Consider the following 22940-nt stretch of genomic DNA (forward strand, 5'->3'; position numbering starts at 1 on the left):
TTTTTCCTTCCCTAGTTCTTTCATTCCAGGGATAGGGCTCTTATCAGTCCAATTAGAACAAAATTCCCTATGTGAATGTCCTCGTGTAGTTTCCTATACTGGAATTTAACTTTAATTCCAGGGGAGAATTAAGCCACTGATCTTCCAATTGTTTTTCTATTTTGTTTAAGCCACAGTAGGTACTGTAATGATAAACGTTTCACAAATGCAGACAGAGGGAGGGAGACAGTGTGCTATGGTGGACTGAGCAACATAAGAGGCCTCAACTATAGCCTGGCTTTGCCCATAATTGGGCAGATATTGAACAAGTCATGTAACTTCTCTGAACCTCAGTTTCCTCATCTGTAAAGGAATGGGAATGTGTGTCTCTAAGATCCATTGTAGAGCTAACATGCTACTAACAAGCTACTATGATTTGAAGCTGTGGTTGCTGGGAATGAACAGGTGGGTAGATTTATAGGCTCAGAGACTAATCTAAATTTGTTCACGCATCCTATAATTTTAGTCAGTCCAAAAATCTGTTAATTGTTGAAGTCCATAAAAATGATCGATGAATGCTACTCATCAGGACATGAACTAAAGTTAGCCACAGTCTTTGCTTCCCCCAGAAACCCCTGCCTCTCCCCCTCCACCAGTACCTTCCCGACCTTCAGCCCGGATGACTATAACATGCCTAACTTGGTCCTGGCTTCCTCTTGAGAAAAATAAATATTAAATGTGAAATGAAAACCACACATGTAATAATGTTGGGATTAATGAGATGCTGAATTGTATTCTTACTTTGCTATTGTTGGCAAGTGTGGCATTCAGCTGAATTCAAAACTATGGAACTGTTTGTAAAACAGAAATTTTAGGCCTTTCACATCTGGGAGGCAGGCAGGCAGTACTGGCGTGCTGTGGTCTGGGGGTTCTGAGGAAGCCCTCACCTCCAGCCTCCATGCTCAACCAGTCACAAAGAAAAGAAGGGAGAGGAGAGGAGGGGAGAGGAGAGGAGGGGAAAGAATTATTCCCACTTACCTCGCTCTGGTGAAGGCTGCTGGGAAGGATTGTCCAGTAGACCATTATTGGTCATTAAAATGTAAACTCTCATTTAGTTCCAAGATTAACTAGTCCCCAAGCAGAGCTGAAAGATGATGCAAATTAAGCCTCACATGTGCAATTTCTCACGTATTCATTCTAATATCTTTTTGGGAAGGTATCATTACTCCCATTAGATATATGAAGAAACTAAGTCTTAGAATAAGTGACCCACCAAGGTCACAGCGTTGGCAAGCCAGGGTTTAAACCGAGGCTTTCTGGCTAAAACTCCAGCAATCGATGCAGCCACCACTCATCCCACCCTTAGAAACACAGGAATGTATTCCAAAATGTGCCTTTTCTGCTGTCCTATGTGGCAAGTGGGAGTGAAAGTTGGTGAAAAGCAATTTGTATTATGTATCCAGGCCCTTTAAAATGTTTATACCTTTGACTGTGTAATTCCACTTTTAGGAATCTTCCTGAAGAAATTCAGGTAGATCCACATCTACCCGAGATGTGGGTGATTACCAGAGATTAATGCAAAAAGATGCTTCATACAGTAGAATTTATAATAATGAAATGCTCTAAAATCTCCTTACTAGGAGAATGGCTAAATCACTACAGGAGAGGCCCCAGTTAGGCAGAACAGAGACTGAAATATGCTGTTTGTCCCTACCGTTTGAGTATAGGTTTGAATTAACTGATACATATGGGCGCTGAAGCAGAAAAAGCGTTAACTCAAGCCCACAGTCGGAGATTAGATATATAGAGACATATCAGGTAAACTCAGTAGGGAGGGAGAGGATGCCAAGAGAAGCCAGCTTGTAGGGAGGGACTATAGGCCCCTGAAAAATAATCTTAGAAAAGAAAGGATTTGTTGTTATAAAGTGGATTCAGCAACACAGCTTGAGATTCCAAGAGAAGCGACTACAGCAGGCTGCAATGCTGTAAGGGGGTTAATCTCCTGGAACAAATTCTACCCGCCCCAACATTCTACCCTATGGCTTATCAACCACCAGCTTTGGACCTTTTCTTGGTCTGCTGTCCTGATGACCACCTTGGCCTTTTGACTTATCACTCATCTGCCCTTGGCTTGTTTTTGGACTACCCTCTTGACTTGGACCTCACCCTGCACTGCTGTCTCCCTATTTCCATTGGATACACACAAAGAAATATCTAGCAGCCGTGAAAAATAATGCTTAGGAAGAGTTTTAAGTGGAATGGGAATTGTGTTGGACATAATCTTCAGTAAGTAATGGATTAAAAAACCCCTTTGTATATATGGGATTATTTTCATTATAAAAATGCATTAAAAATATTGGAAAGAAATATGTTAAAGCCTTAAAGTGGGTAGTGGGGTTATGGGTGCTATATCTCATTTGTGTTTAACTTTTCATTTTCCATGAACAGGAAGGTATTATTTTATACTTACAAAAGGGAGGTATTAAAAATGTTCTCTTTTTCTCCCTCCAAAAAGGCAGGCAATGTACAAATCTATTAAATTTTGGTTGAAGAATAGATGGAATTGGCCGGAAAGTGGCTGAAGCAGCCCATCTGGTTTAACTGTATTGGATGAGAACCAGTTGATTGCTTAATTTGGCATGAGCCTGGGCCACTGGTGCTTTAATGCAACCTCAGGGAAAGAAACGAGCTGTTCCATATCTGGAAAACTGAGATGGTACCATCCTGATATAGGTGGCCCAAAGGGAATAATTTTATATGATGTGGCAAGTTAATGTTTGCAAAGAAAATGTTCTTTTGTTCAAGTGTTCCCAAAAATAGCTTACTGAGGCTAGACAGCCTCCCTATCTAATTGCAAAAGAACTTTCAGTTCTCATTTATAATAAGTGAACCTTGAATCAAACATTGATCAACAAGCCAAATGCAATAATGAGGATATTTATTAGATATTAATATAAGTGAGCACATATATTTGTATTTCGAATTCAGAATTTACTACTTGAACCTTACCAACTTCTCTTTTCACTAAAGCAACCGTAATTTATTTGTAACATGCTTTATGCTCTCGTTTTTTTCTTTACTGTAAGAATCATTAGAACTAATATATTAAGTTTTGCACTGTTGCTTTGCACAAAGTTAAAATGACGCATATTTTTTCCTTCAGCTATTATTGTGATTATGGTTTAATTTTATACGCTTCCTCTTCTCTGACTAAATATAAGATTCACTGTACACCGTAGGTACCTACAGAATCCATAAGAACTAAAGAATTTGAGACTCTCTAAACAGCATCTGCCGTTTTACGGCACCGCTTCCTGTCCCTGAATTTTTGCTTCCCTTCATTTCCCCATTCTTAATCTGTTTCATCTGCTATAGTTTGATTAACTGATTAAGAAAAACAAATTTTGTTTTTTTGAAATTTTTAAAAATTTTATTGAGGTCAAATTGGTTTATGATATCGTGTAATTTCAGGTGTATGTTATTATATATCAGTTTCTGTACAGACTGCATCGTGCTCACCACCAATAGTCTAGTTTTTATCCGTCACCATTCACATGTGCCCCTTCACCCTTTTCACCCAACCTGCCACCCCCTTCCCCTCTGGTAACCACTAATCTGTTCTCCTTATCTATGTGTTTGTTTATCTTCCACATATGAGTGAAATCATACGGTGTTTGTCTTTCTCTGTCTGGCTTAGTTCACTTTACATAATACCCTCAAGCTCCATCCATGTTGTTGCAAATGGGATGATTTTGTATTTTTTATGGCTGAGTAGTATTCCATTGTGTATATACACATACATGTATACATATACATATATATGTGAATATACATATATATATCTCTCTCATATCTTCTTTATCCATTGATCAGTCAATGGGCACTTGGGTTCCTTCCACGTCTTGGCTGTTGTGAATAATGCTGCAATGAACATAGAGGTGCATAAATCTCTTTGTATTGTTGATTTCATGTTTGGATAAATACCCAGTAGTGAGATAGCCAGATTGTATGGTATTTCTATTTTGAATTTTTTGAGAAATCTCCATACTGTTTTCCATAGTGGCTGCAACAGTTTGCGTTGCCACCAGCAGTGCATGAGGGTTCCCTTTTCTCCATATCCTCTCCAACATTTGTTATTTTTTGTCTTGTTAATTATAGCCATTCTGACAGGAGTCAGGTGATATCTCATTGTAGTTTTGATTTGCATTTCCCTAATGATTAGTAATGTTGAACATTTTTTCATGTGCCTGTTGGCCATCTGTATATCTTCTTTGGAAAAATGTCTGTTCATATCCTCTGCCCATTTTTTGATCAGGCTGTTTGGGTTTTTTTGTTGAGTTGTAAGAGCTCTTTATATATTTTGGAAAATAACCCCTTGTCAGATACATGATTTGCAAATATTTTCTCCCAGTTGGTGAGTTGTCTTTTCATTTTGTTCATGGTTTCCTTTGCCTTGCAGAAGCTTTTTAGTCTGATGTAATCCCACTTGTTTATTTTTTCTTTTGTTTCCCTTGCCTGAGTAGACATGGTATTCGAAAAGATGCTGCTAAGACCGATGTCAAACAATGCACTGCCTATATTTTCTTCTAAGAGTTTTATGGTTTCAGGTCTTACATTCAAGTCTTTAATCCATTTTGAGCTAATTTTTGTGTATGGTGTAAGATAATGGTCTACTTTCATTCTTTTGCATGTGGCTGTCCAGTTTTCCCAACACCATTTATTGAACAGACTTTCCTTTCTCCATTGTATGTTCTTGACTCCTTCATTGAAGATTAGCTGTCCGTAGATGTGTGGTTTCATTTCTGGGCTCTGATTCTGTTCTATTGATCTGTGGGTCTGTTTTTGTGCCAGTACCATGCTGTTTTGATTACTATAGCTTTGTCATATATTTTGAAGTCAGGGATTGTGATGCCTCCAGCTTTGTTCTTTTTTCTCAGGACTGCTTTGGCTATTTGGGGCCTTTTTTTGATCCATATATATTTTAGAATTCTTTGTTGTATATCTGTGAAGATTGTCATTGGGATTCTGATTGGGATTGCGTTGAATCTGTAGATTGCTTTCGGTAGTATGGATATTTTAACTATATTTATTCTTCCAATCCATGAGCATTGAATATCTTTCCATTTCTTTATGTCTTCTTTGATTTCTTTCAATAATGTCTTCTAGTTTTCAGTGTATAGGTCTTTCACTTCCCTGGTTAAGTTTATTCCTAGATGTTTTATTCTTTTTGTTGCGATTGTAAATGGGATTGTATTCTTGACTTCTCTTTCTGCTAGTTCATTATGACTATATAGAAATGCAACTGATTTTTGCAAGTTGATTTTATATCCTGCAGCTTTGCTATAGTTGTTGATTATTTCTAATAGTTTTTCTAGTGGATTCTTTAGGAAGAAAAGCAATTTTTAAAAACTCTCATAGGCTCCTTACTTCAGCATTTAAACAGATTCTTGTCTCTACCATCATAAGACAACACTACAACAAAACAGTTCCAAGGTTAAATGGAGACCAGATATTCAGAAGCTAAGGACGAGTACTTTGCTCCCTGGACCTCCAAACCTCCAAGGGTGGGAGGGAAGAGAGGCCCCAAAGCTCTCAGTGCCCCTGGCCAGAGCCACCCTTCCCCTCCAACACTCGCAGCCTCACCATCACCCTCTGCCTTAAAGACCATTGGGGCTCACGCCCTCATGCCTTCTCTCTGTTATGGGCTGAATTGCATCCCCCTGAAATTCATATGTTGGAGTCCTAACCCCAGTACCTCAGAATGTGACCATATTTGGAGATAAGGTCTTTAAGGAGGTGATTAAGTTAAAATGATGCCATTAGGATGGGGGCTTATTTCAATATGACTGGTGTCCTCATAAGAAGAGGAAGAAACACCAGAGGGGCAACTGTGAAGAAGCAGTGAGAAGGCAGCCATCCACAAGCCAAGGAGAGAGGCCTCAGGAGAAACCAACTCTGCCAGCACCTTGATCTTGGACTTCCAGACCCCAGAACTGCGAAAGAGTTCATTCTTGTTGTTTAAGCCACCGAGTCTGTGGTACTTTGTTATGGCAGCCCGAGCAGACTGATACAGCCTCCATCTCTGTGTCTGAAGCCCAGCACTCCATGTCATCCCTCTTCACTCCAACTCTCAAACCCACATGACGCCATACAGCTCCTAACCTAGTGTTTTCAAACTGCACATTGGAACCTAGAAGTGGGTTTTGAAGTCAGATTAGTGAATCTTCACCAACATATTAAAAATTAAATTTAATAAAATAGCAGAGAATAAAGTACAACAGAATGGCACAGAAGAGGATGGAATGAAATAGGAAATATCAGAATGCACTGCATGTAGTGAAGGTAGGTAGTGTTCTTGTGGAATCTTTATTTCCATTATATTTGTATGTATGTGTATACTGGGTCATGCTATAAATTGTATTTCATACTGTGGGTGATGGTAAAACTAAACATGGAAGCCGCTGACTAATTTCACCCCATATTCTGTCTCTCTAACTCCTGAAGCACTTTCATTCTGGTCCATCATAAGCAAAATCTTCCATGCACTTAATTTCCTCCAAGTGTTCTGTTTATCGTGCTCAAAACAAAAGTAAAAAACATAAGTCTCATAACATAATATCACTGTGGCAAGGATAGATGTTATTAGGTATGCTCGAAGCAGGCAAACTTCTACTTCATCTTGACCTTCATTGGATTTATGTGGAATAACTATCTTTTCATTTTTAAAGGAGAGAACAAAATGTAAAACTATGTATAAAAGGCTGGAAATATATCTTAGAAAATTATGTCTAAAATTTAAGTGCAAATTTCATAATTATAATTTTTCACTGAATTTCTTCTTTTCTAAGATGCCATTAATTTTAAGATGGACCATTAATGTAATAGCGGCTTCTCAGACCTATAGAGTTGTGCTGTCCAATATGGTAGCCACTAGTCACATGTGGCTACTTAATTTAAATTAATTAAAATTAGAAATCCAGTTCCTAAGTCTCACTAGCTACATGTCAAGTGCTTGTCGCTACATATTCCATATTATAAAACATTTCCATCATCACACAAAGTTCTGCTGGACAGTTCTGCTACATTATTTTAGTAAATGAGAGATGATAAAGAAGGTTTGAGGGCAGCTGTGGCTTATGAAAGCATGGGAGAGCAAGTTGCTTTGGAGGAAATAGATTTTAACAAGTGGTGTTTGTGGGTTATAGTTGTATCTTTACTTACTTCAAATGAAGGAAGTAAAAACTGGAATTGTATAAAAATGAATCCCCACAACAATAGACATATCAATAGCATAAAAATGGAATAATCTGATTGAAAAATGGGCAGAGGACCTGAATAGACATTTTTCTAAAGAAGGCATACAAATGGCCCTCAGGTACACAAAAAGGTGCTCAACATCCCTAATCATCAAGGAAATGCAAATCAAGACCACAGTGAGTTATCGCCTTACACCTGTTAGAATGACTGTTATCAAAAAGCCAAGAGATAAGAAGTTGGTGAGGGTGTGGAAAAAAGGGAACCCTTGTGCACTTGTGCAGGAATGTACATTGGTGCCACCACTATGGAAAACAGTGGAGGTTCCACAAAAATTAAAATAGAACTACTCTATGATCCAGCAATTTCACTTCTGAATATATATCCAGAGGAAATTAAATCAGTAGCTTGAAGAGATATATGCACTCCCATGTTCATTGCAGCATTATTCACAATAGCGAAGATACGGAAACAACCTAACCGTCCACCAATGGACGAATAAATAAAGAACATATATGTGTATATACAATGGAATATTATTTATCCCTAAAAAAGAAGGAAGCCCTGCCACTTGTGACAACATGGATGGATCTTGAAGGCATTATGCTAAATGAAATAACTCAGACAGAAAAAGACAAATACTGTATCTTACTGATTTTACTTACTGTGGAATCTAAAAAAGCTGAACTCACAGAAACAGAGTAGCATGGTGGTTGCCAGGGGCTAGGGAGTGGGAGAAATGGGGAAATGTTTGTCAAAGGGTACAGACTTCCAATTATAAGATGAATAAGTCCTGGGGATCTAATGTACAGCATGGTGGCTACAGTTGACAATACTATATTATATACCAGAGAGTTGCTAAGAAAGTTAATCTTAAATATTCTCACCACATGCACACGCACACACACACGCACAAAAGGTAATTACGTGAGGTGATGAATGTGTTAACTAACCTTATTGTAGTAACCATTTCACAATATATACATGTATCAAATCATCACTTTGTATGCCTTAAACTTACATAATGTTATATGTCAATTATATCTCAATAAAGCTGGGGGAAAAAAAGAAAAACACAAAAAGTGCAATAAAACTAGCTTTAGATTATAAAATACCTTTTTAAAAAAGAAAAAAATCTGAGTAGAAACAAATCACTCTCACTCTGTGAAATCTTCAGTTATAGCCCTCTTTTATTAATCAGGATTCTTGGCTGCAGAAACTGCCTCTGGCAATCTTGAGCAAAAATTGATTTGTTTCAGGGATTTGGGAGACAAAAAGAAAGCTTGGAAAAGCCTGGTTAGCATTGAGGAGCTGCAATAAATGACACCTAACCACTCTTCATATTCTTATATCACTCAGGCTTCAAAGACGTGGGAGAGGGTGTCTCATGTTCTAGCCTAGGTCACCTGCCTGCATCAGGATGAGGGAGCTGGCCCATTAACTTCTGCCGAGGGAGGCAGATACCACCTCTCTCCAAGACAAGACAGAATGGGAGAAAGGTGAGCCCCCAAAACTGTTAGGGTACTGTTAGGAAGGGGGATTAAATTCTATTGAACTGAAATGCGATGTCGCCACTGTAAGTCTCTTCTGTTGGTAATTTTGCTTCTGAAGTGTCTTCTCCATCATTCCTTTCTTATTCATTTCTTATCTTCCTGAAATGCAGCATCTCTCCCCTCTATTCCATTTCAACTTTCTCATTCAAGTCACCATTTGAACTGACTGTCAGATCCAGTGGATGTTTCTCAAGCCTTATCTTTCTAGATATCTTAGTTTGGGTTCCCCTAAAAGCAGAGCCTGGGATAAGAATTCGAGTGTAGGTAGTTTGTTTGGGAGATGATCCCAGGAAATACAGGTAAAAGAGTGAATAAGTGAGAAGGAAAGGGAAAGGAGTCAACACAGTACCAGCTATCAAACAAGTGGGCAACCTGAGCTTAATCCTGTTCCAGGGAACTCTGGGAAATGGCACTGAACATGCATCTCAGAGTTACGTTACCCAAGGGGCAAGGGAGCTGGAGTAGTTATACACCAACTTCCGTCAATCATTAGTTAAAGGCTGCTTGAAGGGGAGTGGTGTGCCTTAATTCCCTGACACTTCTGGCCTGCCGTGTCCATGGGCAGAGCAGGCTCTGGAAACCAGAGAAAGTCCAGAATCAACGAGATGCAGGTTCTGGCAGTTGAAAGTCTGGCCACATACACTGGTAAGGGCTGGGGGAATATGATCTTGACACTAACAGGATTTGCTTTATTAGACATTTCTGTGTGTCGTTTCACATTGCTCATGACTTTCCTTGAAATTCTTCCTTCCCTTGGATACTGGAACATACCACCTCATTTGCTTTCTGCCCTCTTCTCTTGCCATTTCTTCTCATTCTTCTTCATAGGCTCCTTGTCTTTTTTTCTGTACTTAGATATTGGTAATCAGCCAACTGTTGTCTTCTCATCCCACACAATCTCTTCATCAACCTCAACATATCCTTGCCACCAAAGCCAATCTATAGGCTGACCAATCCAGATTGCTATTTCTAGCCCTGCTCTCTTTTGTGGAGTCTAGATCCAACAGCTTAACGAATATCTCCACCTGGGTTTCTCATGAGCACCTTAACCCCAACGGGTCCAAAACTTCTCTGTCCACTCTAAATCTATTTCTCCCTTGAGTGTCCTCTCTCAAAATGGCAGCACTATCCTTCCAGCTTCCCAAGCCAGGGACCTGGGATCATCCTTCATTTGCTCTTCCCTCTCCTCACCTCTGATGTCTAATTGGTCACAAAGTCTTTGCAATCTTCTCTTTTCTGCCCTTTCTGCCTTTAAGGCAGACTATCTTTATGCACCACAGTCAATAAAGCAAGGTATAGAAGGGACTCCTAGCTTTCTCCCCAACCTTCTGTTTGCTCTTTTTGGGCTCACTCCAGTTCCTGAGCCTTTGTTGACTTCATTCCTGCCTCTTTGGCTTGGAAAAATCTCAGCTTCCCTGGCTCACCTCAAAGTGTTTGCTGCAGTCTTAGAGTTGGATTTATCCCCAGGATCTTTCCACTCTTGGTAGGATTCTGAATCAGTGAGGATTCAGTTCGGTTGCTAATTACTGAAATCTAAAATACCTGGGGCTTAAGTAGGTTATAAGTGTATTCATTTCTTTTTTTTCCCCCATTTATTTGTTTATTTTCGGATGTACATCATAATATATTTCGAATTCTGTGTAGATTACATCATGTTCACCACCCGAAAACTAATTATAGTCCATCCCTCACATGTGAGCTTAATCACCCCTTTTGCCCTCCCTCATTTCTTATGTTAAAAAAAAATCTCCAGGGGCCGGCCCAGTGGCACAGCAGTTAAGTGTGCACATTCCGCTTTGGCGGCCTGGGGTTCGCCAGTTCGGATCTTGGGTGCGGACATGGCACCACTCAGCACGCCATGCTGTGGTAGGCGTCCCACATATAAAGTAGAGGAAGATGGGCATGGATGTTAGCTCAGGGCCAGTCTTCCTCAGCAAAAAGAGGAGGATTGGCAGCAGTTAGCTCAAGGCTAATCTTCCTAAAAAGAAAACAATCTCAAAAAGAAGTCAGGTCAGGGCTGGTGTGGTCCCCCCACGGTGTCTCAGTTTCTGCTTCTGAAGGAACCCAAATTAAGACAAAGTGGTGAAAATTCACTTGGGACATTTGATTCAAAATAAGAATTCCCCTGAGCACAGTTCTTTAACACCTTGGTTAAATTTCAGTTGTACATAAATCTGTGGAGAGCAGAAGCCCTAGGAAGGTTTTCAACGAGTTACTTCTCCTTCATGTGGAACTATCACATGACACTGCTGTGCAGCAGCCTCGAGAAAGCTCGGTTTTGAGAGGAATCAGAGAATGTGACTTTTTCCTTCTCGGGTTCCCTGGGACACTCCTGCCCGCAATTCCTCCCACTTCTCAGCATCTCAGCTCTAACTTCCCCTCAGCATCTTCCTTGCCCATTTCCCGTCAGGGCTACTCATTCTGGAGCCCAGCAATGAGTTCACCGGCTTCCCTAGGGTCTTATCCCACCCAGTCTTGCCAAGATCCAAAACTCATTTGTTATCTGAGGGAGGTGTCACTGAGCTGTCAAGGTCATAAGAGCTGATTGCTGAAACACCTGAGGTGTTAAGAGTTGATAATACCTTGCTGAGTTTACCCCTCCCAGGGGATATTTAAATCTTAATGGGAACAATCTTGAACCAGTGTTTGTTCACTACTTGGCTCTCAAAGACAGTGGTGATTATCTGAACAGCACCCTAAGGTAGATACATGAGGCTACTCACGGCTGTAGGCTACCAGGGCAGGAATTCTGGCTACTCCAAGAGCCCCACCCTCTGCCTTATGCCCTGCTGTTGGCTCCAAGGACTGGAGGGGTCTTTAACTCAGCCACATCTGTAACCTATATGGGCACACGGGTAGAGAAAGCACCTTACACCCTTGAGGATGGGTTGGTGCCAGCCTGTTGCCCGGGGGGCCAAGGCAAGATTGAAAATCAGTGCCCGAAACAGAAAACTGTGCTTTTTATTGGGAAAATTTCCAAAACTACAGTAAAAGTAGAGACTGTAAGTAACTGCTTTGGACTCATCACCCAGATTCAACAACCAATACTTTGCCATTCTTGTTATATCAAATACCACTCTTTTTTTTTGCCAAGTCTTCTCTAAAGCAAATCTCAGTTGCCGTGTCCTTTCACTTCAATATGCATCTCAAAAGAAAGGAAGGAAAAGATTTTTCTTATATAACCACAATGCTATTATCACAGTTAACAAAATTAACAGCAATTCATAAATATCATCTATTGCTCAGTCCATATTTAGATTTCAAGACAATTAGGAAAACAGATGAGTACTTTTTAAATGGTGGGACGTTTTTACAACAATTGAACAGACAGATTTGTAGGAATAAATTAGGGGAGTAGGGGCTGTCCCCTCTTAGACCCTCTCAGAACATGCAGTTGACCCCAACTAAGGTGGGGGAGTCTTGTTAAGCTGAAAAAGCAAATTGTCTCCTTATACTTCTTCAGCTTAATAAAAAGCAAAAATGTTCTTCCCAGTTTCACCCTGTGCTTCTAGTCACAGGATCGTGCAAGGTACTGGAAGGTCACCTCTACGCCCCTCAAAGGGCTCATGCCAGTCTCTCTCTGAAACAGTATGAATAAAAGACTCCTTGTACATTCTAAGGGGGAACATTACAGTGTTCACTCGGTGTTCTTTATATCAAAGGATCAGGGAAAAAAAGATGAGAATTCGTACATGAGCCAGGAATTGTCTATTAACTTTCTAAATGACCCAGTCACAGTCTACTGAATTTGCAAGAACTGCCAAGGATGAAACTGCTTTTCCTGCTCAACTGGAACTAAGGGAAAGTGGTTTGGGACAGAGTGACAAGTCGGAGAAAGACAAAAATTACCGCAACTCCTACCAGCTTGCCTAAAAGAGAGTTTGCTTTGATTTTACCTCTTGGAGCTTCTCCTGGCTTGAAAATGAGTGTTTTCTAGTTATAGCTAACATTTTTGAGGTTTCATTATGTCCCAGGCTCTATTCTCAGGACTCAATATGTGTTAGCTCATTCATCCTCACAACCTTATCGGTATAATTATTCTCACTTTTACAAATGAGGAAACAGAAGTGTGGAGAAGTTAAAGGATGACTTGCTCAAGATTACACAGCCAGCTATAACTGGAAGAGTCAGAGCTTGAACCCAGGGCATCCTGCTCTGGCCTGTACTCATAACCACTATGTTATACCACCTTGGGATGAAATGCTGTGATTTTTATCCACATGGTCTCATCTGATATCATTTGCTTTTATTGCTTAGCTCTGTCCCAGCACTTTTCACACTGTCCTAATTAATCTCTGCTTACTTTCTTGTTTTTCAAAGTGAAGCTGTGAGCTCCTTGAAAGCAAGGGCTGTCCCAACGGTGTTTGGTAAATGGCAGATACTCATTACATGTATGTAATAGGAACAGAACCAGGATGAGGAGAGCGAGGCACTCACCCTCAGTGTGAAATTTAAGAGGGCTCAAAAAAAAAACTCAACAATCTAGCTGAATAATATTTTAATGCAATGTTTTTTGAAAAACAAAAGTCGGGATCAGGAATAGTGCCATGCTGAGCCATATTGGAGCCTGAGACAAAAGGAAAAATCAGTAATTGTGATTCTATCTTTAAAATATTGATATTTTGGTCATCATGGATTTTTTTGCATTAATTTTGATTTCTTAACAATATTGCATTAAAATACTGTTTTTCTTGATTATTGAGTTTGCTCTGGGAATAATTGAGTAAATGGTAGAGTTCACGTGTCAATATCCACATTTTACAGGTAAGAAAACTGAACCCAAGGTGGAGAGGAGTGGAAAGCTTTATTCAAGGCCACGCAACTAACTGGTGTCAATTCCTTTGGAATTGTGTCATAGACTTTGTAGCTTCTGGTATCCCAAACTTAATATCTTAAAAACGGAATTTATGCTTTAGCTGAGAACAATGAATGGCACAAATAAATGAAATTCACAGGTAGGACAAAAATGTGTGTCAATGGTTTTAGAGGTTGCTCTAAACAATGCATTATCAGCTACTTACATATGACAGTATTGAAAAAAAGTGAATTTACTGCTATCATTTTAAAAGAATTTTCCTTTTTTAGGAGTTCTACTTTTTTTTTTAAAGACTGGCACCTGAGCTAACATCTGTTGCCAATCTTTTTTTTTTCTTCTTCTTCTCCCCATAGCCCCCCAGTACATAGTTGCACATTCTAGTTGTGAGTGTCTCTGGTTGTGCTATGTGGGATGCCACCTCAACATGGCCTGATGAGTGGTGCCATGTCCGCACCCAGGATCCACACTGGTGAAACCCTGGGCCTCCAAAGTGGAGCTCACGATCTTAACCACTCAGCCACAGGCCCGACCCCCAAAAGAATTTTTAATCATTAATTTATTCAACAAGGATTTATTCATTGCCTACCATAGAGTTTTTTCCTTTTTTATTTTTTAATAGAACTCCTACTGGGCCATAAGATGACTCCAAAACACAGGTAATCAACTAATTTGTTAGATTAGCCTCTGGATAAACCAGCCTTAAATGAAATGACCATGTGTTTTATATATACTTATATATAAAAAGAGTATAGTTGCTACTGTCAATGAATAATGCAAATGACAGCTATAACATGTGTTAAATCAACAAAGCTTAAAGTTGTAAGAGACATTGTTTCTAGGTAATTTTTTGTGTTTGCCTGAGTCATCTGAGGTTGGTTATCTCAGTTATTTCAAGCAGGTTATTAATGAAGTTACAGCCATTGACCAACACTGTTGGAAAGCCCCTCAACGAGCATGTCCTGCTAACAGTTACTCATTCATTCGACAAGCATTCACTGAGCACCTACCATGTACCATGTTGTACGTTAGATGCTGGGAATATAGAGATGTGGAGTCAGGGTCTGCTTTCAAGTGGAGTGGAGGTGGGAGAAAGTCCACAGGCAAGAGTTCAGAGGTCTATCAGGAGAGTTCGTGGAAGGCTCCTTAGAGGGACCAGGACATTCCAGTTTGGAGCTGGGGTGTTTGAAATGGCCCAATAGATAACTCTCTCCCACATGAGATCTGACTAACTTACAAAATAGGACAAAGAAGTTGGCAGTTAGAGACCAAAATATTAACTTTATCTCTGATACAGATGATATTGGAGAATGTGGGTTATACCTGCCAACAAAGAGACTTCCCAGTGCTGAACCCCAGAATTAGACTGACGCACCCAGCATCCCTGGGCCAGGGCAGCCCTTGCCCACTGCAGGAACAGAGCCTGCCTCTGGAGCATTGGAAGAGAATGGTGGCTCCCTAGAGGCAGCCTGCACCTAAAAAGGAGGGATTGGGGGCCAGCCCCGTGGCATAGTGGTTAAGTTTGGCATGCTTTCCTTCAGCAGCCCGGGTTTGCGGGTCCAGATCCTGGGTGCAGACCTATGCCATTTGTCAGCCATGTTGTGGCAGTGACCTGCACATAAAGTAGTGGAAGATTGGCACAGATGTTAGCTCAGGGCTAATCTTCCTCAAGCAAAAAAAGAGGAAGACTGGCAACAGATGTTAGCTCAGGGTTAATCTTCTTCAGCAAAAACAAAAGGAACGTGTGAACTTAACCACTGTGCTGCCAGGCTGGCCTCAGAAATTCTAAGTAGGATGAAAACAAGACGGGGGCCAGCACGGGGTTGACAGTTCCGATCCCGGGTGTGGACCTACGTGCCACTTGTCAAGCCATGCTGTGGCAGGCGTCCCACATACAAAGTAGAGGAAGATGGGCACAGATGTTAGCTCAGCACCAATCTTCCTCAGCAAAAAGAGGAGGATTGGCGGCAGATGTTAACTCAGGGTTAATCTTCTTCTTCTTCAAAAAAAAAACAGGGTGGAGTTTGCATGTTAGAAAAATCACTTTTTTGGCAGTATGGAGCATAGAGTGTGAGGAGGAAGGCAGTGAGACTAGGGGTGGGGATACTAAGAAAGTAAGGAAATACCAAAAAGAGTGATGAAATGGTCTGAACTAAAAGAGTGGGAGGGAGATGGCAAAGGAGGGAGGAACAAGAATGATATTTAGAAAGGAGAATTTGAAAGGATCTAATGCTGAGTAGACATACGGAGTAAGGGAGTATCTTAGTCCATTCAAGCAGCTATAAAAGAATATCATAGACTAGGTGGCTTGTGAACAACAGAAATTTACTTCTCCTAGTTCTGGAGGCTGAGAAGTCTGAGATCAAGTCGCCAGCAGATTCAGTGTCTGGTGAGAGCCCACTTTCTGGTTCATATATAGTTGTCTTCTCACTGTCTCTTCACATGACAGAAGGGCAAGGGTGCTCTCTTGTGTCTTTTTTACAGAGGCACTAATCCTATTCATGAGGGCTCCACCCTCATGACCTAATCATTCAAGGTCCCACCTCTTAATATCACCACCTTGAGAGTTAGGTTTCAACATGTGAATTTTGGTGGAGACACAACGTTCAGTCCATAGCAGGGATAGAGGAATAAATAAATATTCCTACTTTATTTATTTATCTACTTCTTATTTTGAGTAGGTGGTTAACTTCTTCTTAGGCAGTGCCTGGGATGTGGTAGTTTCTCAATAAATATCTGCTAAATAAATGGAAGGATAAATCTAGAAGAAGCATAATACCTCTGTGTGTTAGTTATCTACTATTGTGTGGCAAATTACCCCAAAAGTTAGCATCTTAAAACAATGAATATTTATTATCTCACAGTTTCTGTGAATGAAGAATCAGGAAATAGCTTGGCTGGGTGGTTCTGGCTCAAAGTCTCTCAGAAGGCTGCAATCTAGATGTCAGCTGGGACTACAGCCATCTGAGACTTGATGAGGTTAGAAGACCCCCTTCCAAGAATAGTCACAAGGAGGTTGCCCAGAGGCCTCAGTTCCTTGTTATGTGGGCCACTCCATAGGGCTGCTCACATGTGACAGTTGGCCTGCCCCAGAGCAGATAATGATGACACTGATGATGATGATAATGATGATGATGCTGATGATGATTTGTGTGTGAGAGAGAGAGAGAGAAAGAGAGGCCACACTGCCTTTTATGACCAAGTCTCAAGTCACCAGCACTTATGCCTTTTTCTATTCATTAGAAGCAAGTCACTACTAAGTCCAGCCACCTCTCTAGGGAAAACGATTGCACAATATCAGGGGATCGTTGGGGACCCTCCTGGAGGCTGCCTACAACACCTTGTGAACTGTTAACTGACTGCACAAAGGGTGGCCACCAAATGCTGTGAAAGGGGTTATAAATTATTTGTCGACCTTTCCTCATAGTTTTGCAAACATGGTAACACTATCGCCTCTTTGCTCTTCAGATGCAAAGGGCACTCCAGCAGGTAAATGGACAGTAGTAACAACAACCGTGCACTGCAAAGATCCCAGGGAGGTTCGGATGAAATGCTTTGAGGCAGGTTTTGTTTCTGTCTTTGAAGCACGAGATTATTCCTTGACTAGAATGAAAGTTAGGTTTCTATTTCTCAAGCCCATCTCCACCAACCCAGCAAAACCAGCTACCAGTTTGAACATAAAAAAAGAACTGTTGACTCTGATAGTCCATTTTATTTAAACCCTTGTTCTAAGATGCCCTGTGGTAAGACAAGCAAAGTGTCTTTATAATCAGGAACTTTCAAGTGAAAGTGGTCAGTGTTTTCCAAAGAACAAAATGTGGATTTGCTTCAGGGAAGGAAAGAAAACAAAACATCTGCTTGGTTTGAAAACACACACACTTTCTCTCTCATGAAAAAGTTAAAGTAAGAAAAACTACAGCCATGCATCGGTTAACGACAGGGATGGGTTCTGAGAAATGCGTTGTTAGGCAATTCCATCATTGTGCGAACATCACAGAGTGTACACAAACATAGATGCTATAGCCTACTACACACCTAGGCTGTATGGTAGTAATCTTATGGGACCATGTCATAGATGTGGCGCATATGCAATCTGTCGTTGACGAAAACGTCATCATGTGGTGCATGACCATAAATGCCTTGCTTCTTAGTGAATTTACTAAACAGAGATTTTGGCTGAGTTTGCCAGAGGCAAAAACGGTCTCATGTGAATATTTTCTCGTTGGTAAACCTATATAGTCGTCTGATGGATTAGAGTTATGGGCCCTTTGACTATTTTTAGCCCATTATTTCTGCAGCCTCAGCCAAGGCCTGCATGACTTCATCCCGTGGGATGAGTCTCTTCATGCCAATTCCAGATAAAGCCTCAAAATAAGCAATTAAATGTTCATGGGGAACACACATGGTAAAGTGGGAAAAACAATTCTCCTCTTACAGGACATTTGAATAAAACTATCCCAATAGAGAAGTGAAATGTGTCCATTTGGTATCAAACAAAGACGACTCAAAGGAAATTTTCCCAATTATGCTGTGGGTGTGAGCATTTTCACACAGCCTTTCCCCCAAACACTTTTGCACGGTGGCTGCCAAACCTGTCCCAGATGTTTCACATCAGTCTTCCAAGATCACATCTTCTACCAGGCCAGCAGAAGCTCAGTGTTCGCTCCAGCCGAAGTTTCCTAAACTCTGTACCTCCCAGACCGAATCCATCTTAGTTCTTAGAGTTTTGTACCACCCTGGCAAGCTCTGTGTGGCTGGTAACCTTAGTCATAAAAAAAAGGCTTTTAAATCATTTCTGTGTAATAATTAGATTGAGGTTTGTCCTTTGAAATTGGCCTCTAGTTGACGTTTTGGATATCACTCAACAAACTCACACTCAGCTTTTGTGCTCATATGTTGGGCCATGTGGCCATAGGGGCTGTTAAGTTCTTACTTTAAGGCTGGAATAGTGAATAGGAGCAAGTTTATCAACACCAATACATCTTTGGAGAAAGGTGCTTTTATCACATAGCATTTTCTTCTTTTCTTACCCAGCTCTCTTTTCTATCAAATGTTTAAATGACAATTCATGTTGGCCTAGACTAGAGCTTCTCAAACACTAACATGCATATGAATCACAGAACATCTTGTTAAAATGCAGATTCTGATTCAGCTAAATCTGGGGTGGGGCCTGAGAGTCTGCATTTCTAATGTGTGTCCAGATTATGCTGATGTTGCTAATTCCAGACCTACTTTGAGCCTCAAGGGCCTAAAACTAAACCTATAGTGATCAAAGGAAAAATGGCTTTGCTTTATAGAAACCCAGTTATTCCTCTTAAGTGAGCTGTCCCAGAGTTGAGAAACAACAGCTTCTCACCTCATGAGTCTCTCTCTCTCTCTTTCTTTCTCTCTCTCTCTGCCACAAGGCAAATTCTTGAATTTCCATCTGGCTAAATCGGTTTGAATAAAGAAAATACTGTTTGAGCCACTTTAGATCGATAAACACATTCCTTGTTTCTAATGACTGTAGTAAGTAATGGAAATTGGCTGGACATTTTTAGCAATTGTCTTTTCTCTTTAAAACGTCAGCACATTAGCTCTGGTTTATTTACTTTGTTTGAAGTGACCTCCAATACTGCTCAGGAAACACTCTACAAGCTACTTAAAGATAATTAATCATATCGAATTAGTGATTGGTTTTTAAAAGCCTTTAAAATGCCAGTACATTCTCAAGGACATTCAGTGTCATTTCCTCTCTCTCTCTCTCTCTCTCTCTCTCTCTCTCTCTCTCTCTCTCTCGCAGTTGGCCCGTGTCCTACAGACTCCAGAAAGCTTCCCAAACTAATACTAATAATTAGAAGTAAGGAGATAGAGGAGCCCCATTTCTTTAAGGATGCTCCAGCTAGCTCCAAGAAGCAACTGGCTAAGAGAGACTGGGCATGAGCTGTCAGATGACCAGCAGGCTAGAGAAAAATTCCCTTTACTATTCACTGGAGGGTGGCAGGCAATTCCAGAGAACTGGCCACACTCGGTTTGACACACACTATTTAATTTCACAGAATACATTCCCTTTTAGGTCTTTCTTGACACTTAAAGACTGTGGGATCTGCAGAGACGGAAAAGCAAATGATTCCCACTGAATCGCTCTCTTGGATTAGATTTATTGCTTGTAGAGCAAATACTCAGGACAGAAATAATGCAATTTCACAATTTCTATCTAAGTTACTCCAATGTCTTGGCAGGTCTAGAACATTAGGTTTTTCATTGCTCTTATAAAGGAGATCTGTAGGTGATTTTCTTTGAGTTGTAATTTCACGGGTGATCATTTCCCTTGCTTTTATGGAAAAAAAAACTAGTAGCTACCTTTCTGCTACATTACCCTGGAGAAAGGAGCCTCAAGAACCACACTATCTGGGTTCAAACACTAGCACTGTTTCATCACTAACTATCTGACCTTAACTTAAGATAACTTAAGTCTCTTCACCTCGGTTTTCTCATCTGAAAAAGGGGGATAATAAAAATACCTTTTCTATAGGGAGTTTGAAGAAATATGACCTGGCACGATAAAAGTGCTCAATAAAAGTTACCTATTATCATTTTACAGAAACTGATAAATAATCATGTACACCTGAAATTACACCATGTTATAAACCATTATGACCTCAGTAGAATAATTGAAAAAAAAAAACGGTTACCTATTATTTAATGCAATTCAACACAATTAACTGCAAAACGTCCAACATGGATCATTGCAACATAACCTACTACCAGGTTCTATCCATGTAATTCTAAAAACAACTGGTCAATTGTTGGCATTAAGTCAATCCAATGGTTTGGTGCTGTGACAAGGCGGTCATGTGTGCCCATAACATCAAAAGATAGCAAATGTAATTGTTTCTACCCACCCTCCCAACCCATGAGGGCTTGAGTAAGAACGTAAGCGACGAAAACGCTTTGGAAAGCCGAATGCCCCATACCGAAAAAACACATGCATAATAATAATTGCTGTAAACTACACTAATATACTACACTAATACACTATATAATATATGCACTAATTCGTTTTTAGTTTCTGGTTTTCTAAAACCCTATGTGGTACAGGTCAACCAACATTCAAGTGTGTATTAGGTCCACTGCCCTGAATTAGGTGCTGTGAGAACTTCAAAGACGATGTGAGACAAGGTTTCTGCCCTCAAAGGCTTGGCATTCTATGCTTGAGAGCTCAAGTGTCTGCAATTCCCTACAAGGATGGGGAGAGGTGCTCCAGTACAGATTCAGAGAGCCACAGGGCTTTTCTAAATGCTATCATAATAATCAAATGGCAACTGAGGCGTCCCCATTTAGAACTCAGCTTTACACCTTAAAAAATTCTGGCTCATTCCCACAATGGCCAGAAAAGTGTGTGTGCGTGTGTGTGCAAATTTACTGTCCTAGTCCAGTCTAAAGCCACTCTTTTTCTTTCTTTTTTTTCATTCATTCAACAAATATTGACTGAGAGCATGTTATTTGTGCTAGGAATTGGGCCCCATTTATTCTAGTCACGATTGTACACACAAGTCCGCTGACATTCAGGCAGTAGCCTTTGTTAAAATGAATAAATTAGGCTAAAAATCTTTCACTCTTCAAGTAAGGGAAATATGCATGCAGGCCAGGCAGGAGTAGTTTTAGAAACAGGCATCAACACACTGGTGGAGAAATTCAAAGTTTAGTTATGCATAGATATATACCCAAACCAGAAATGATTCTCAGTACCTTTGACAGTGAGAGAAGAGTTTGTTGTCTGTTTGAATCTTCCAATGTCTTTCCATTGATACTCATTTTATTTTTAGAGTATTAATAATTACCAGAAGAAAATAGAGTCAAGATACAATCAGCCCCTTACTTCAGGAACACTGTAATACTATCCCAATTTGCTGGACACTGTGGGTAAAATCCCCGGGCAGCTGAACAGAAGGGGCTGTTTTATGTTGAGCTATAGCACACCCAACCTTTAACATGAGATCTGTTTGTGAACCAAGAAATGTTAGCTTAAACCCCAGGGCCTCTTAAACCCTTGACCTCTCTGGGAAATGCCCAAGGATATGTGGAGGAAAACAGTTTAGGAAAGTTCAAAATAGAAATAAATGCTTGATGAACATATCCGAATCCTTGACATTTCAGCTCCGCTGGTCAGGGAAGATCTTGCTATTTTCACAAGGAAATCTTTTTTCCCTTGAAGTCATTTCAGAGGTAACATTAGTTTTTCCTTGCCACTCAAAAAATATCTTTACTTGTCACAAAGTGAAAAAACTCCTATCCCAAGTACATAAAAGCCTTATATGCATAAGCCTTGTCACTATCTCTCCCATTATGGTTCTGCTAGACCTTGAATTTCATGATGCTGAAAATGTCCTTTTTGCATTTCATTTCTAGGTTGTTCCCTCTCTGGGCAATGGTTACCACAGTCTGTTAGAATGAGTTGTATTTGCTAATTGGATTAAAGGTGAGATAATGGAAGAGATTTTTTTTTCAATATCCCAGTAGCATTCTTAATCTGGGAAACAGATGTTCCCACACCTTTTTGCATCTTTGTGTTCAGTGATTATAGTAAGAGGGTTTCAGAATCTTCTAAATGGTTCAGATTCATTTCCCACACAGTTGGAAGTGGGAAGCCATTAAGATGAAGGCCTTGAACCTTAAATGTAATAAACAGGAGGTGAAAGAAGATGGAAAAGTGAGGGAGAAGTCCATCAACTTATTCTTAGCTGTTGTTTTCTTTATTTCTCTCAGCTCTGAAAATGATCCTTCCTTTTAATTCATTTATTGAAGCAGTTAATGTTTTTTATTATCCCATGCATACAGATAAAATTATTAATGAGACTGGCCCAGTGGTGTAGTGGTTGCATTCATGTACTCCACTTCGGTGGCCCTGAGTTCACAGGTTCAGATCCCAGGTGCGGACCTAGCACTGCTTGAGCCACGCTGTGGCAGTGTCCCACATACAAAATAGAGGAAGACTGGCACAGATGTTAGCTCAGTGACAATCTTCCTCAAACAAAAAGAGCAAGATTTGCAACAGATGTTAACTCAGGGCCAATCTCCCTCACACACAAACACTATATATATATATATATATATATATATATATATATATATATATATATATATATAAATGCACTTACTAAGACAAAAATGAAAGATAATTCTGACTTAGGTGGTTACACTACCTTCATTGTAGATAGTACTTGTACCTAAAACACCATAAAAATGCAGTTTATCATCTACCCATTAGGAAAAAAATATGCTAAATTTAACACACAAATAAAACCTTCTCCTCTCTTTCACAGTAATTGTGTCTCTTAACTTGCTTTTCTTTCACCCAA

Source organism: Equus przewalskii, chromosome X, assembly GCF_037783145.1.
Source record: "Equus przewalskii isolate Varuska chromosome X, EquPr2, whole genome shotgun sequence".
NCBI classification, from domain to species: Eukaryota; Metazoa; Chordata; class Mammalia; order Perissodactyla; family Equidae; genus Equus; species Equus przewalskii.